General features: G+C 45.7%; 1 protein-coding gene across 1 annotated transcript in view; it reads right to left on the reverse strand.

The window, feature by feature from the left end:
- The window catches only part of DUSP26 (dual specificity phosphatase 26), a 180,105-nt gene that overhangs the window by 99,637 nt on the left and 64,423 nt on the right, over nucleotides 1-16,045 (reverse strand). The window lies entirely within an intron of this gene.

Genomic DNA, 16,045 nt, shown 5'->3' on the forward strand with positions numbered 1-16,045 from the left:
GAATACATGTTATGTGTTAGCAATATTTGAATGTATAAATATTTGAACCCAGCCTGTGCATACTTATTGGAGTTTATTATGCCTCACTAGCACATTATGCCAGTTCATTAATGTTTCCACTATTCCCACTTAGAAACACGTTGCAAATTTACCTTATGGCCACTTAGCACATCATTCTCAGTTCCTACAACTTCTTGTTAGGGTATAATGCACATATCACTGCCTTCTCCCAGTTGCTTTAGTTGTGTCCTGCAGGTGATGCAATGGGGTTAGTACAGTGTTCCACATGATAGCCTGGGACCCACACAGTTAGTGAAGTTACCCAAGTTAAACAATATGTCCACAATCAGTGCTGGTTATTGGCTTGCAAGACAGCCGGGGTAAGGTTGGGCCTCTGGCAACTAGCTCATATCTGGCAGATCCCGATAGGACTGTTGACTATTCTCCCCTCTACGAACACATTTATGCACACATGCAAAATGGTTGTGTAGAGGAGGGGGTTCCTGTATTCTCCCTAGTGCCTGCCCTCTTGCCACCATCATATTGGGATGACAGATGAAGAGCCTTGATGGGAAACCCATGCCTAAATCCTTGCAATATTTCTGTACCACGTTGAGTATATGAGAGTTGATATGCACTCAGACAACCCCTCAGGGTGTACCCCCAAGCTGACATAGTGGAGGAGAGTTACCAAGAAGGATGTACTTTTCCAAGCTGTCAAAATGCAACCATGAAAAGAATGGTTGTGCGTTTAAACAAAGTCCGACGGCAGCAAAGGACTGCCATAAAGAGGATGTAAGAACCTATGCTGAAACAATATGAAAATACTTAAGAATGACGATGTAACAGAAGCACTAAGAGATACATGTACCCCACGATACAGTAATTACAAACATAGAGAAGAATGAAGTGACTCACTGGTCAATAACTGTAAATATGCTGAAACACAAGGTAGAAAGAACATATAGAAGCTTGCTTATGAGAGGTATATATTCAACGTTTAGGATGACCATCAGAAAAAGATGGATTACGGCGTATATCAATCAAACCAGCTACCTCAAAATACGAGCCCAGGATCTTAAAGTGAAGAAGTTTTTTTCCCTGGCAAAATAGAGGAGTACATTGTCTTGGAACCAAAGAAGCTATTCCGAGAGATTGAGAAAAAGCACAAAGGGAGTGTAACGAGCAGACCATGCGTGAAGGACATATTTCCCAAAGATTAGGAGGAACAAGAACATTTACGGACGCCAAGCATTGGACAATTATTTAAAAGTACATAAAGTTTATATAAGGGTTAGAGTGAGCAAGTCTCTAAAGGCCAAGAGGAGCAACTGCACCCAGCATATTTGAATCAAATAGTTTTAAATGCACTGCCGACATGGACACATTCATGGTCTCTTGACACGTGATGGAGAGCTCGCAAACAAGGGCTATTCATTAAGTCTGAAGCTAAGATAATGGTGTGCCCCCACTCCCTCGCATGTCCCGAGACAGTGCAGACTGGCAAGGTCAGCCTTCAAACAGAAGCCACTGGCATGAGGCCTACCGAACCGATGAGAGAGGGAGACTAATTGGGGAAAACATGGCGAGAGCTGACATATCTCCAAGCACTTGGGTTTTGTTTCTATGTATGTGCTGCTAGCGAGCCGAATGTCCAAGGTTGGATATGGGTTGCCAACCAATCAGAATAGCCTGCCATGCACTTTTACATACAATGTTGCAAAGTATTATTCTGCTGCCATATTCTATGCTGTGACAAGTATATTACACCACTTGTATAGAAGTAGCTCAGGGTGTGTTTTACAAACAGGAGACCGCCAATGAGGGATCAACACGCATACCATCTATATGACGTATGGCACCCCACTTCAATTTATTGTGCAATTTTTCGATTTAGGATAATACCATCATTGATTGAATGTATTCTATGTATATTTGTGTAAACATTTCCGCAGACACACTTGTGAATACCGGCCTCTTCTCGTGTGATCCCCTTCACCCGATTAGAGCTTCCAGTTTTTCATCTGTGGGTATGCGGCGTGGATCCTTTAGATGGTCTACTAAAGGGCGATATTAGCACTTTAACTGTGAGATTAGCACTTTAACTGTGATGCACTTTATCTTTACTGTGAAAGACCCAATATGCATTATGGGCCAATGTAGATTTAATACGTAATTTTAATCTTTTGTGAAGTATAATTTAAAAAAATTAAACATTGAAATTTTGAGCTGGTTTGATCTTTTGGACCTTTCTGGGTCCTGTTTCATTTAAGTCTGTTGAATACTTATAATGATAATGATAGGTTTTACAGTTTACCACATGGGATGACATCATAGATGACGCATGAGTACATTCGAAAAGACATTGTGATCCTGCATAAATAGATTTTATGAGTGTTTATTTGCCCTGCTTTACTTCTTTGAAATGAAAGCAGTATTTTGCCATCTACTTTGAGTCTGTCCCATTATTTGGTCAGAGATATTTCATTGATAATTCCATCGAGCAGACAGGCGCTACAAGGTGCTAGAGAACAGTTGGACCAACGCATTGCAAATCTGTCCACCCGTAGAGCCAGCATTGTATCCCTTCCTCTTTCATTCACTCATTCCAGTGCTCTATTTCCTCTGCTTTACTATATTCCAAGAATTTGATTTGCTATTTAAGTATTTGACCGGATGACTTTACAAAAGAATGTTGGGCTTGTGCAATTTCTTTTTGGTTTTACACCATCAATACCCTAATTCCTACTGCACACAAACCACGTGCACGCCCACCTGCATATATCATTAACACCTGGCCCACCTCGCACACCAATCCACTGACAACTCTGTAGCACCAAAATGCTCTGCAAATGGCAAACTGCACGCTCAAGCAAGACCCAGCAACATACCCTAACATACTGTGCATAGCGAAGGCATTTTGAGATGTGCATTACCAAGTGCCTCCTTTTTTCATATTTTCACAAACAGAAATGGGTCTGTTGGGGTAGCCTGATCCAATGACATCACTTCCCTAAGTCACAGAGTTGTGTGTGATATGTTACGCAGACAGACACATTGTTGGCATGTACCCATTTGGGTTGATACACGTGAAGTACTCTGTGCAGAGGCCCATATTGAGCCAGGTTTGTTGTCCTCTCCAATTTTCTACGCTCTGCATAAACTCAGCCAAAACATGGGCTTAATCTTACACGAAGTGGTAAATTGCATGAAGGGGACAAAAACGTTACTACTTACATACTGTTGTCCCTCCATGTAATTATCCCCATTTGTAAAGCTGAGTGTAAAACCAAAGTATTAAAACAGAAATCACTTTTATGATTTGATTTTGCATTTGCTTTCTAAAAAAGTCTAGATGCTGCCCGCCATTTACATCTGTCAGGAACCATTTACAATGAGTTTATATGAAATATGCCTTCTTTTAGCTGGTGTTAATAAAAGGCATATTCCATGGCAATCCATTGGTTTTAGGCCAGCATGGACATCTAATGCTGGCATAAAACCTGGAGGCATTTGAAGGCAGATAAGGAAGGCACAATGAAAAAGTCCAGGTGTTGGAGGTCACAGAGTAAGATTAGAATGCAAGTGTGTTTTTGGCCAAACAAGTCTTAGCAGGGCTGGCCAGGCTCCGGTAAGAGCAACCCATGTGGTCAGGCATGTGGATGGGTGCTGATAGGAGCCTGGACATGGCGTGAGTGCTAGAGACTGGCTATGTGTTCAGTGTGCCCGAATTTGTCATAGGTCTTTGTGAGTATACCCAGATATTGTGCGCTTACTGAACCTTCTCAGTTGTTCCTTTACCATGGGTGGCCCATCCTATAGTTCATCCATGCACTATACCCACCCTTACTTCATGTCCCTATAGTGTGATTCCGGGGCTAGTTTTCCATTGCCGTCCTGGAGTAATGCACAAGAAACCCTCACCTGGCCTTCTGGTGCGAGACATGGTTATGGGCCAAATAATCCTATGACAATTCCCTGCAGTGCATCCTAAACTGTCCAAGTGCGAAGGTGGTGATTCTATCACAACCAATTTGAGTGTGATTTGTCTGTCTTCTCCCCACCTGCCAAGTGCAGTTTCTAATCAATCCTGTGATATTGCATAGTGTGAAAAATGATTTGAAAAGCTATGTTTCAGCTGGTGGTGCTTGTGGGAAACCAGGGTCATGATTGGAGTTTGATAGTTTGTGTGGTTTGGGCTGCCGCGATAACAGCCGGCGACGCCAGTTGCTGGGAGGTAAGGGCCACCGCGAATACGGCCAGTGCTGCCTGGCGCTGAGTGTTCCTATGTTCGGATTGGGAATTGGAAGATGTAGGGCTGGGTTTCAGGATAATGCGGCAAAATAGCCAGGCTTTGAGGACTTTTTTGAAGGAAGGGTAGTTCTCGGTGTGACGGATGAGCAGAGGAACAGTGTTCCAGATGGTGTGGGCTATGATAGAGAAGGCTGAACTGCCAACTCTAGTGGTTTGGTGAGGGGGAAAGAGCGAGTAAGAGAGCTGAGCCCGATCAGAGGTTTCTGTGGGGTTGGTAGTGGATGATGTTGTTCTGTGGAAACTCGGGTCCTGTATTATGGAGGGCTCAGTGTGTGATGCACATGTCTTTGAAGGTCGCTCTTAGGCTTTAGGTGCTAGTGTAGTACACTGAGTGTGGGGGTGATATGTTCTCTGGGCGAGAAGGCAAGGAGCAGTTTGGCTGCTGAGTTTTGGACTTGTTGGAGTTTCCTGAGCTATTGTGCTGTCGTGCCAAGATAGAGGGAGTTGGCATAGTTTAGGCAGGAGATGATGATGGCCGGTATTGTGCAGACTCTTTGAGGATAGGAGAGGTTGGCAAAGATTTGTTTTAGGATGCGTAAGTGGAAGTGGCAGGTTCTGGATATGGAGTTGATGTTTTTGGCGAGAGATAGGTCTGCGTCCGTGGTGCATCCAAGATTTTAACGGAGGTGGAGGTGGCACGTGGGGCTCCCAGGACTATTGGCCATGGTAAAGGTTGGGAAATCAGCAGTTTTGATACATATTATGACTTTTGATTTGCCCGGGTTGAGGATTAGGTGGTTGTGTGCCATCCGTAGGTCAATATCAGAGAGGCAAGAGGTGAGGTTGGGAAGTGGGGAGGCTGGAGTCTTTGGAATTACGAAAGTGGTCTGCGTGTCATCTGCGTAATTGCAGCAGGTAAATTTGTGAGAGCAGATGAGAGCTGGCAGTGGGCTTAGGTAGATATTGAAGAGGAGGGGTGAGAGGGAGGCTCCTTGTTGCATCACTTTTGCGGCGGGGTGAAGGGCACAGGAGTAAGGTGGGAGGAGGAGGATTTGTGAGTGATTGGAAATAAAAAAGTGATCCAATTAAGGGTGAAGTCTTTGATGTGTAGGGTGAGAAGCCTGTTCCTGAGTATTGTGTGGTCAATGGCTTCAAAGGCCGCAGATAGATCCACGAGGAGGAATGCAGCACACCCTTCTGAAACAACAGTTCTTTTTAGGTCGTCCCAAATAGAGATCAGAGAGGATTCCATTCCACAGAGGGGTTGAAACCCTGATTGGGCTGGGTCGAGCAGTCTATTGTCTTCTGTGAAGAGGCCAAGTTGCTTGTATGCCGCGTGGTCAATTAGTTTAGCTATGAAGCGGGTGTTGTCCATGGTCATTAATACTGATTGCTTCAGCAATTGATAGCTACAGTTGCCAAAATGACATATGACCTTTTTGTAAATAATATCTTGGTTCAAACTTGAATCCACACCCGAGGTAAAGTCCTGGGAGAAACCTGTGATTGCTGACTATAGGCAGCCTCTCAACGACCTGCTGGCCACTGAAAGTTTGGGAGAGTGCAACCATGTGATTCGGAGCTGTGCTATCACCAATTTACAATCTCCAATACAAATCAAAGGTCTGTGTTTTCTGCGTGTTGTTTCTTGCTATGAGCTCAAAGCGAAGACGGGTATATCCACCAAATGAGGAATCATGAGTAATCTTTGCTGGTCCCTGCACGCAAGCAAGAACTGTTCTGATGCCCATGTTATGCCCGGTATTTGGGGACACTGTACTCCTACCAACCAGATTAAACCAAGAATCTGGTGCCTCAACTCCTTGACCTCGTGAGCATGGCCTAGTCTCAAGCTCTCAAAGATTACCTCCTCGCAGGAAAGTTGCTGTACTGACCCTACAGAAACAGGCAGAATCACCAGGCACATGCAGCACCATCAGCCAACATATTCAGAGGATTTGGTACAAACCAGAAAAACAGCACAATTAAGGCCATGCCTTTGAGAAGGTCATCTCCTCCCTGCACTAACTCCTCTGTTCAGTGTCTGCACCTTCCAGCATGAGTCCTGAATATTTAGCCAGCCAGATAATTGCACTATATCTCCAGCAGTTCTTCTCTTTGTCACATCCTCACCAATGGCTTGTCAGAAGTCCTTGCTTGAACATATTCATTCAATATTAGAGCTGACGCTGGACCACTGGAACAGTGTAACCAGTACCGTTGACCTCTCACCTTAGAAAGACCTGAGTTTTGAGAGCAAGTGGTCCGAAACTGCTGACAATAACTGCCAATGCCGCACCATGAGGTTCTTTCACTCGGATTGCTTTTGGAAAGGTACTTGACCAATCTCCAACCAAGGTCCTATCTTTAACACTGGCTCTGTCATAGGCATTTGGTTGTATACTTACCTTTAAGGATGATGCAGCAGCAGGACCAGTTTCCCGTTCAGCCAATCAGAAACATATATGTCTTTCCCACTATTTGCTACGAGAGGATTGAGCCAGTCTAAGTCCTAAGGCACTCCAAAGGTAAAACTGTCAAGACCTAAGAATGCAACTACAGATTTTGCAAGCAGAAAGTCTTTACCTGTATATTTCATGACCACTTTTACTAACCTTCAGCAAGATATACATTTCATTTTTATCATACTTCTTTGTGGACATTCCTCTATTATAGCTCTGCTACACTGTTTATATGTCTTTCTCACCCACTGCTAGTAGATGGCCTGGATTGCTTGAACATAGCTAGCACTAGGTGTGTCAATGAAAGCTTAAGGATTGCTTTTGTGCCTAGCGTTGGGAAGGTAACCCCATACCCTGAATCCAGAGCTAGCTGGAAGAATCCAACAAATGTCCCATGGCAAGAGTGAAGATCTGGTGGTGGACCACAGACAAATGAAATTGATGCAAATAACACCAAACATGGCTTCATTGCAGAATAGCAAGAAATGACAAAGACGGTGTCGGGTCAGGCCAGTGCTGAAATGGCCTTGTCTACCATGAAGGCAAACGAGCTAAGAGGCATTGCAAGACAAGAAAAATCTAATTCATCAGTCTGACCATAGCAGAACTTCTGGCTGTAATTCGACAACATCAGAGGGAGTGAGGAGAAGCATCCAAAACCTGGGGAAAAAGATGACAACTTGGGAAGCAAACATCCTTCATCAGGCCCAATGGCTACAATCGGTCCAGCACACCCAGGACAGGTAACAGAACAGACTCACTTCCTCGCCCCTCACTTCTGATGCATTGTTTTGGTGGATATGTGGTTGTTGCAGGCAGTCTGTCATGACTGACATTGTTTGAGTTGTGCACTGTGTACAAAGTGAGTGATGAACATAAAACTGCCTGTTTACTCAGTCACCTCCCTCAAAACATCTCCCACAGATGAGCACAAACAACCAAGCATAGCAAGTGAGCCCTATGTAATGCTGGGGGAATCAGATGGCTCTCCATCACGAATATACTTAAAATAATTTGTTGGTACGATTTGCAGCACAATCACTGAGAAACATGATTTTAAAAGCCAAACAATTTGCATTACTTTCTCTAGGGTAATGCATGAATAAATCCAATTGATAACATGTCACCAACAGTGCACAGATGGATTTGACAACATTTTCTTTCATGATGCGTCTACAGCATGCTCCAGGATTGCCATTGTAAGTAATTTCATGAAGCTAAGTTTATAAATATGGCAGCATTCCATCTAAATCAGTCCGGAACTGTGAGAAACCTGAGGGTATCGTCACTCATACTCCCTCTGGATCCTCTTCTCAGGTGGCCAGGGAAAGGCCATCGCTTTTGCATCCTGGCCCTGGGGGTGGAGAAGTGAGGGAGGATCGCTGGGGTCGAGTGTCCTTGGGGATTGGAGTGGGGTACCCACAGGTGAGACATGATATCCCCCTTTCCCTATTGAAAACCAACTTAACCCTCCTCTGGCCTTTATGGGCTATTGCAAAACATCTCCCCTCATTTTCCCACACATTACCTATGAGAGTACTGGGATGAGAAACAGGCGACTAGGAGTAATGAACACTAGTAACTCCTTTCACCACTGGTACAGGGCGAGAAAGATGCTTGCAAAGTACTGTGAAGATCAGGCATCTCCCTCTAACTACAGTCAGACAAATCCAATTGAGAAGTCACACCCGCAACCTGCCAAGTGGTTGCAGGTGTACATTAGAAGAGAAAGAGAGCCGCAAGAAGACGACCAACAGGGAGACCTGTGTGGGAGAGACCAGTAGGGGACCACGCGCGTGAGGAGGCAGCCATGGTAAGATCTGAGAGAAAGCCAGGACGCCGGTAGAAGTCCCAGAGGACCAGTGAAGCCCAGGGTGAGTTGGGCCATTAGACTTCTACACGTGTTGGAGCCTCCATGGTTAGGAGAGAGTAGCTGGTGCTGTGGATAAGGAAGAAAGAAGAGAGGACGCCGCCCGCATCGGTGGAAGAGGAGCAGAGTTGCCGGCGTGTACAAGGAAGAACCCTGAGTGCGAGAGGGGCTTGCAGTGATCGCCCGCCAGCCGACGAAGCAGAAGGGAAGCAGTAAAGCCACCGGAGAGGAACGCCAAGGACCGGTGAGTGCAGGGAAATGACACTCTAACCCGGGGCGCTCCTAGGGGCTAAGCATAAGTAACGATGTGCCGTTTGACTCAAATTGAATACTGAACTGAATGAAAACTTGAAATAAAGTTAAATCACACATATTGAATACCGAACTGCATAAAAACCTTGTGGACAAAACTATTAAACTGATGAAAGTTAAAAGGGAGAGTGCCCATTTAAAAGAAATCTATGAAATAAGCGCACGTATGAAAGAGAATGACAGAAGCATGGGGGGATAAAGAAGACCATCAAAGAGTGAATTTTAGGAATGGATACGGTGCTGCAAGGCCTAAGACTGGCATGAGATGTGTGACATGTGTGGCAAAGCCAAGAGGCTAACCAGGAAAAGCGTGAACGTGCACATAAAGCCAAGAGGCTGATAAGGAGAAGCTAATTGAATGTGAATCCTGGAAAGACTGGAGGGGGTTATCTGTACTTCTGCCCTCTAAATGGCAGAGCAGAGGCACTGAGCACCCCAGCCAAGGTTCTCTCTATGATAGCTATGAACGAGCAACCAAGGCTTAAGCTCTCAAGAGTTAATGCAGGCTGGTTCTTAAGTACAGTGAGTCTTCAAGCCCCCTCAAAGAAGTGTCCACACACAATGGTATGTGCTAGCACAGTTCTTTATATAAAAATAAGGTTCAGAGGTCTATACAAAATTAATAACACATTTTGTACTCTGGTCATTCTAATATGACAAATATATACAGTTTCTATGCGGTACCACACTTATCTTCAGATTCCTTTAAAATGCATCAACTGCTGACAGTTATTATGTAGCATACGAATCATGCCGCAAGGTGTATCAACATAGATCATAGAGAAGGCAGGTGGAATACTTCCTTTAGCTATAGAGGCACAATTCTGAGTGTGGATGCCCACACCTGGGCAACCTGTAATAAAAGTATTAATATGCCCAGTCCATAAATGTTTAATAAGTCTTGCTTCCTGGTCAAAACGTTCAAAACGTTCAAAACGTTCACCCACCGGAATGTTCCTGAGATGGAAGAGTTCCTCTTGGGGGTCTGGTGCTATCAATAGTACTGAACACATCAAGTCACCCTGTGAGCTGTCCTATTGAGGGTACAAATTCATCCCTCCCACCACAGTGACACGCCCTATCCTAGGTGTTAATATTTGCTGTGTTCACATTCTGTTGTGTTTGCATAGGTGCTTGTTGTGATTGCCCTTGCGGTGGACGCGTTTGCACCAAGCTCGTGCTGCTATGCCTGTTGTACTTGCGGCGCCTGTGTCTGATAGGATGTGTGATCCTGGGCAAAGCCCCCTCGTGCCTGTGTACTGAATGGCGGTGGATAAACTGTCTCCCATCTTGAAGGTTGTCCATTTTGTTACACGTTTCCTCAGCTTTTACATACATGCGCCACATGCCCTGTCATCCCACAATTCCAACACACTGGGGGTGGCCCTCTGGCACACCCACCATTATATCCTCTCTGAGTATTCTGACTCCCACCCTGGGCATTTTGAAATCCACCTTGGGTGTTCTGAAATCCACCTCTTCCTCTAAATCATCCACCTCTACCTTGTGGCCAAAACCCATACCCATTTTGATCCATTTCGTATACATTATTCAGCTGCGACGTACCCATTATTTCTTGCGTTCCTACTGCTTCTCTACTTGTCACTGCTGCCCCTTCAATAACAAATTTTGACAATTTCTTCAGAATTAACTTAGCTTCCTCAATCTCCTTGTTCTCATCTTTCTTTTTGTTCTTCTCTTATAATAACCGACAATGATTCACGATAGTTAATTATATCTCCACCAATGGCTTCGCTTCCATTCCTACTTGTTTTTTCATTTGTGTCTGTACCGGCTCTGGCAACCACTGACACAAAACATGATAGAATAGTGCCACTGTTTTTTCACATGATTCATGTGTTTCAAGCTGCCATCTCTTTTAAATATCCTGAATATAAGCAATATGGTCCTTGTTTTCTTTCATTTTACATGCCATAATTGCACCCATATCTGATGTATTGGGATACTGTACCCCGAGAGCCCTCCAAACATCTGCCCTGCAATTATTTAATGGTGCTCCATCATGCGCTGTGTTTTGTGCTATCACACTTGCATACCCCGCCCATCTCCAAATGTCATCAGCTCCCTCCCCAAGAATAGCTGCCAGTAGACCTTTTTGTGTCTCCTATACCAGCATGTTTCCCCCTGTCATTTTCTCTAATTCGTATATCCATTTCCCAGCCCCATAACTTAAACTAGGTAACTTACATTTTAAGTTATCCTCAATAATCTGGGGCCTTGGAATATATTGCGGTCTTGCGCCCCATTTTCTAGCAAGGGGAACTGTGAGAACCTCATCCCATAATCAGATCTCATTATTTGTTTACCCAATGCAGGGGTAATCGTCCCTGTTCGTCTTTGTGCTGGTAACGACCTTAACATATTCAATTAAGGTAGAGATTCTGCTCTCATACTACATGATCACCTTCGGGGAAGTTTGTGATAAGGTATAGGATCTGGTGTTCTCTCCTTAGGGTGTTCCAGATTCTGGCCATCTTATTTCTTTATCCAAATGTTGGCTTCCGAAGGGGACGCATGTACCCTCCCCTTCTATCTCACGACCTGACACTCTTTCCTCATATGACATGGCTAGACTCATACTGGTGTGTTGTCATCCTCCTTTTCTCTCTCTAAATCTAGTCCACTTAAACATATTTTCCTCCTCAGCCAAGGATTTCGGTATCCAGGATTGTCTACCGCTTCCCTGATTTCCATACTCGCTGTTCTGTCTCATTTGCTGGTATATCTAATCGATCCTTTCTCCAATATTTTCTGCATCATATCCTTCTTCTTCTAGTGCTACTCTAGGTATTTCTGGCGGTACTTCTTTTATTGGGAGAATCTCTCTCATTGTTTCCCATCGTATTTCCTCGCTCAACCTCATTTGTTCTTTAAGAACGAAACTGGCATCCAGATCTCGTGACCGTCTATTCTGTCTTATTCCTCCTTCAATTTCCCTTTGTTGCCTTGCGCCTCTTCTCGCCCTGCCTTCTTCCTGCTTCCTTTCTTATTTCTTCTCTCCGCTCTTCTTATTCTCTCCTTCTCTGTAATCTTTTTTCTTCACTCTTAGTGCCTCTTCTTCCTCTCTCTTTCTTTCTCTTCTATTTATTTCTTTCTACTTTCATACTTCCTTTATTCCGCTGCCTGCTTTTTGCCTTTTTCTTGTTCTTCTCTATATATCTTTTCCTGTCGCTCCCTGCTCTTTCTTTCTTGCTCATCCTCCCTCAATCTCTTTTTCATTCCCTATCCTTCTTTTCTTGCTCGTCTGTCTTCCCTTTGCCTAACCTCCTCGATGCTCTTCCCATCTAACTTGAGTAATATCTATCCTCCCATCCATTCGTTCTGCACAAGCGTTACCTCAACGGCCCTATCTTTTTCTCCTTTCCATCTCTTAATTTCTCTATCTATATCTATTGATATATTCGATCTCTCACCTCTTTCTTCTTTATCTCGTATGAACTTACAGGCATCTTCCTTCATTTTGCTATCGTCTGGACTGTCATTGCTACCCTAAGCGGGGGGTTAATACGTTGGATTACTATACCCCGCCACTGCTTTTAATTCCTTTAAAGTGTAAAATCCTGTCTCCACTGCATATATGCTCTTTATTTCAGGCCGAGTAAGAGGCACCGAGGGCTCAATGCCCTCCCTTTTATGCCGATTAAGCATCCACTCCTCTGGTGATGGGTCCTCTTTCTGCTCTTGATACATTTTCCAAAGTTCTAAAACTGCCAGTCTTTTCTCTAATTTCGTCCTTGTGTATGCAACATGCACATATGTGGTCATGTGTTGTAATACTGCCTGTGACAATGATTCTCCTTGTGGCCATGGCATGCTGTGCCCTTTACCTATTCTGCACTGTACTGTTTGAGCTTTGGCGCATGTAGCAATAATGTTTTACAAAGGTGCATAAGAGGAGTGTGCTCCATAATGATAACTGTCGATCCTTACGGGATACCTATCTCAAATCTTATTGCACAACACTTTTAATCTTAAAACAATAAATATAAACAAGCACCATCAATCGCGGTTCAATCCTCTTTCATTCAACAACCTGTCTGTCTTCTGACTGGTGCCAATCGTTTACTACACTTAACTCAAAGCAACGTCACTGTTACGTTCTGGCTCCGCGCTGCGGTGCCTGGGGAGACAGAACGTCGGAGGCCTAGGAAGTAGGCCGCAGAGGCGCAACTCCGGCAGGAGCAAAATAAGACACGCCACACCTTGTTAGTATCTCGGCCCAGAACTGCCTCCCATCCGCGGGGGCGGGGCTTTTATTTAGACACCCTGCGTCACCGCGTTGCGGGACGCAGGGCGGATACAACATTCCGCCTTTATTTTAACTTAACTCAACATCAAACAAAACATGTCATACATCTCTGCAAATACTTCAGCTACAAATAAGGGGCCTCCCCCTCTCATAGTTCTCATGGGGCTGACTACCACACGCAGTCTTTGAGCCGAGCTGGCGGCTTGGTGGCGGTTCTCAAACCATATCTCCCACCCCTGGAACTGGGCCCCACTGTCTCTTTGGGTGTCTCACCTTCCATGTCCGGCTCACCCATGTCAGGTTCGCTCCCCTGATCCCACGTTCTGTCACCCATTTCATCTTCTTCCTGAGGGTGATCGGGTTCTCCTTCGTTCGGCTGTGGGTCTTCATCTTCTTGGAGACATTCTCCATCAGTCCAAAGGTTGCGTGGCACAGCCTTGAACCATGACCCATTTCGTGTCACCTGTCGGTGTCCTCTTTGTACAGTTATCGTGGTCCCCTGTTTCTCACTGACAGTCCATGGGAGAGACTCATAGCGGGAGTCCAGTTTGGACTTTGTCGGGTTTCGCAGCATGACCACCTGGTCTCCCACCTGGTGGTCGGATGGTTTCGACCTCCTCTTGGCGCTCATGTGTGCATTTGCACCCATTCTCCTTCTTTCGGTGCGCTCATTGTCAATCCTGTCTGGGCTTCTGCTGGTGTGATGTGGAATGGAAGACTTTATGACTGTGCCAAACATCAGGTTGGCTGGCGGGACGCCAGTCGTGCTGTAAGGGGTAACCCTATAGTTTTGCAGAAAACGATAGAGGTCGACTTTCCACGGACTGGCATTTGCTCTCGATAACCTCAGCACTTTGTTGAGTGTCCTCATGAATCGTTCCACATCCCCATTCGCCTGGGGCCACCTTGGCATGATGTGATGGTAACGTATGTTTAGTTCTTGCAGATATTGTTTGAACTCCTCCCCCTGGAATGGTGGGCCATTATCACTCTTTATTCTTGTGGGCAGTCCATGCATTGCAAACATCTTCTCCATGGCAGGGATGACCACTTCTGCTGCCGTGGATTCAACGATTTGGACTTCGGGGTATCAGGAGTGGTCGTCAATGGCCACCAGGAGGTACAGGCCTTCTTGCAGTTTGCAAAAATCGATGCTTATTGCGTCCCATCTGCCAAGTCTACGTTCTGCCGACTGGATGGGTTCAGGGTCAGGTGGAGCTCCGGTTATCTGGCATGGTAGACAGGTGTTGATTAGTCTTTCGACCTTCTCATCTATCTGCGGAAACCACACTCGGTGCCGGATTCGAGCTTTCGTCCGGGCCATCCCTTGGTGGCCTTCGTGGGCTAACGCCACTATTCTGTCCTGAAGGCTCGGCGGGATGATGATGCGATTTCCCCTGAGTAGTAACCCTTGTTGCATTTTAGATACGTCCTGCCGTATGGTGAACATCCCCGTGAGAAACGCCTTTGCTTCCGCTGTCCTGTTGTGGGTGTTCTTCATGAAGGACTTCCAATCACCTGAGATAATGGTGTCCTTTACTAGGTCACAACACAGGTCTTTGTGTGTTTCATCTGCAATGTCATCGATGCTGACAGCCTTTGGTCTCATGGCACGCACCACCTGGCAGATATGTTCCTCAGTCTCTTCGGCTACTTGAGCTTTTTGTGGAGTCGCCGCTCGAGGGTGTCTTGAGAGGAAGTCTGCCGGGTTCCCACTTCCCGGCTGATAGGCCAACTCGAAATTGTACTGTTGGAGATGTAGCAGCCATTTGGCTATTCAGGCCGGCGGGTGGGAGGATGTGCCCATGAAAATTGGCAGAAGGGGTTTATGGTCCATAAATGTTGTGAAACTTCTGCCATACAGAGAGAGGTGGAAATGACAACACCCCCAAAGTTGCCTCCTTCTCAATGTGGGAATATCATTGCTCCGTGTCATGATGCCTACCCCCGGGGACCCAGACCAAGTCCAGCAACCCCGGAAGCAGGCATCAAGTTACCCCAAGCAAACCCAACAACCCCCGCTAGGGGATATTTGGGTGCTGTGCTGGCGCCATAGGCGCCACACTCATAGATTAAAACTTACCTGATGCAGACCATGCTGCAAACTTACCTGATGCAGACCATACTGCAAGAGCTCCAAGCCAAACGAGGCTTGGAAGGGACTATTTTACCTAGGGACTATTTTTTTTACTCGGGTGGGGCTGGGGACGAATACTTACCTGGGACTACTTTGGAGGCTATTTAAACCACGCCCGAAGAGCAGCACATGCTTTGTGTTATTCTGCATCCAGCAGCGTAACGCTCACAATGCCTGCAAGTCTGCATCCAGTCTTCTGCCACGCCCGCCTCGAGTTTGGAGCTCCTAGAAAAAGGGAGAAAGAAGGAGAAAAGGTTAGAACAAGAGCAATACCTTTGATCCTTACCTGAATTCTTAATCCATCGCGCCTTCGAGCTGGAAGAAAGAAGTTATTTTATGCGCGTCGCCTCGCCTGCTGCAGCGCCGCGCTGAACTCACCGGCCTTCACAGCATCTTCACATTTCACTGCATCCTCCTGCATGTTACCGCCGCACTCCGGCACCTAAGGAGAAGACAAGAACAGCAAGATGAGCCAAGGGAATACACAGAGGAATATCCCCCATAGACTTACCTGATTTTACCACTGGGGGTACTATTCTTCTTCACGGGTCAGCGCAGCTTCCACTGCATCCTAGCCGAACCCCGGCCCCTAAGGCGAAACAAAAGGACAGCAAGGTGAAACAAGGGACTAACAAGGGGAACCCCCCTCACCACAAAAGACTTACCTAATTTTACTGCTGGAGGCATTATTCCCCGAGACTTCATACTTTCTCTCAGCGCCTGAATAAGGGAGAAAGCAA

Source organism: Ambystoma mexicanum, chromosome 10, assembly GCF_040938575.1.
Source record: "Ambystoma mexicanum isolate Mex_15411 chromosome 10, UKY_AmexF1_1, whole genome shotgun sequence".
Taxonomy (NCBI): domain Eukaryota; kingdom Metazoa; phylum Chordata; class Amphibia; order Caudata; family Ambystomatidae; genus Ambystoma; species Ambystoma mexicanum.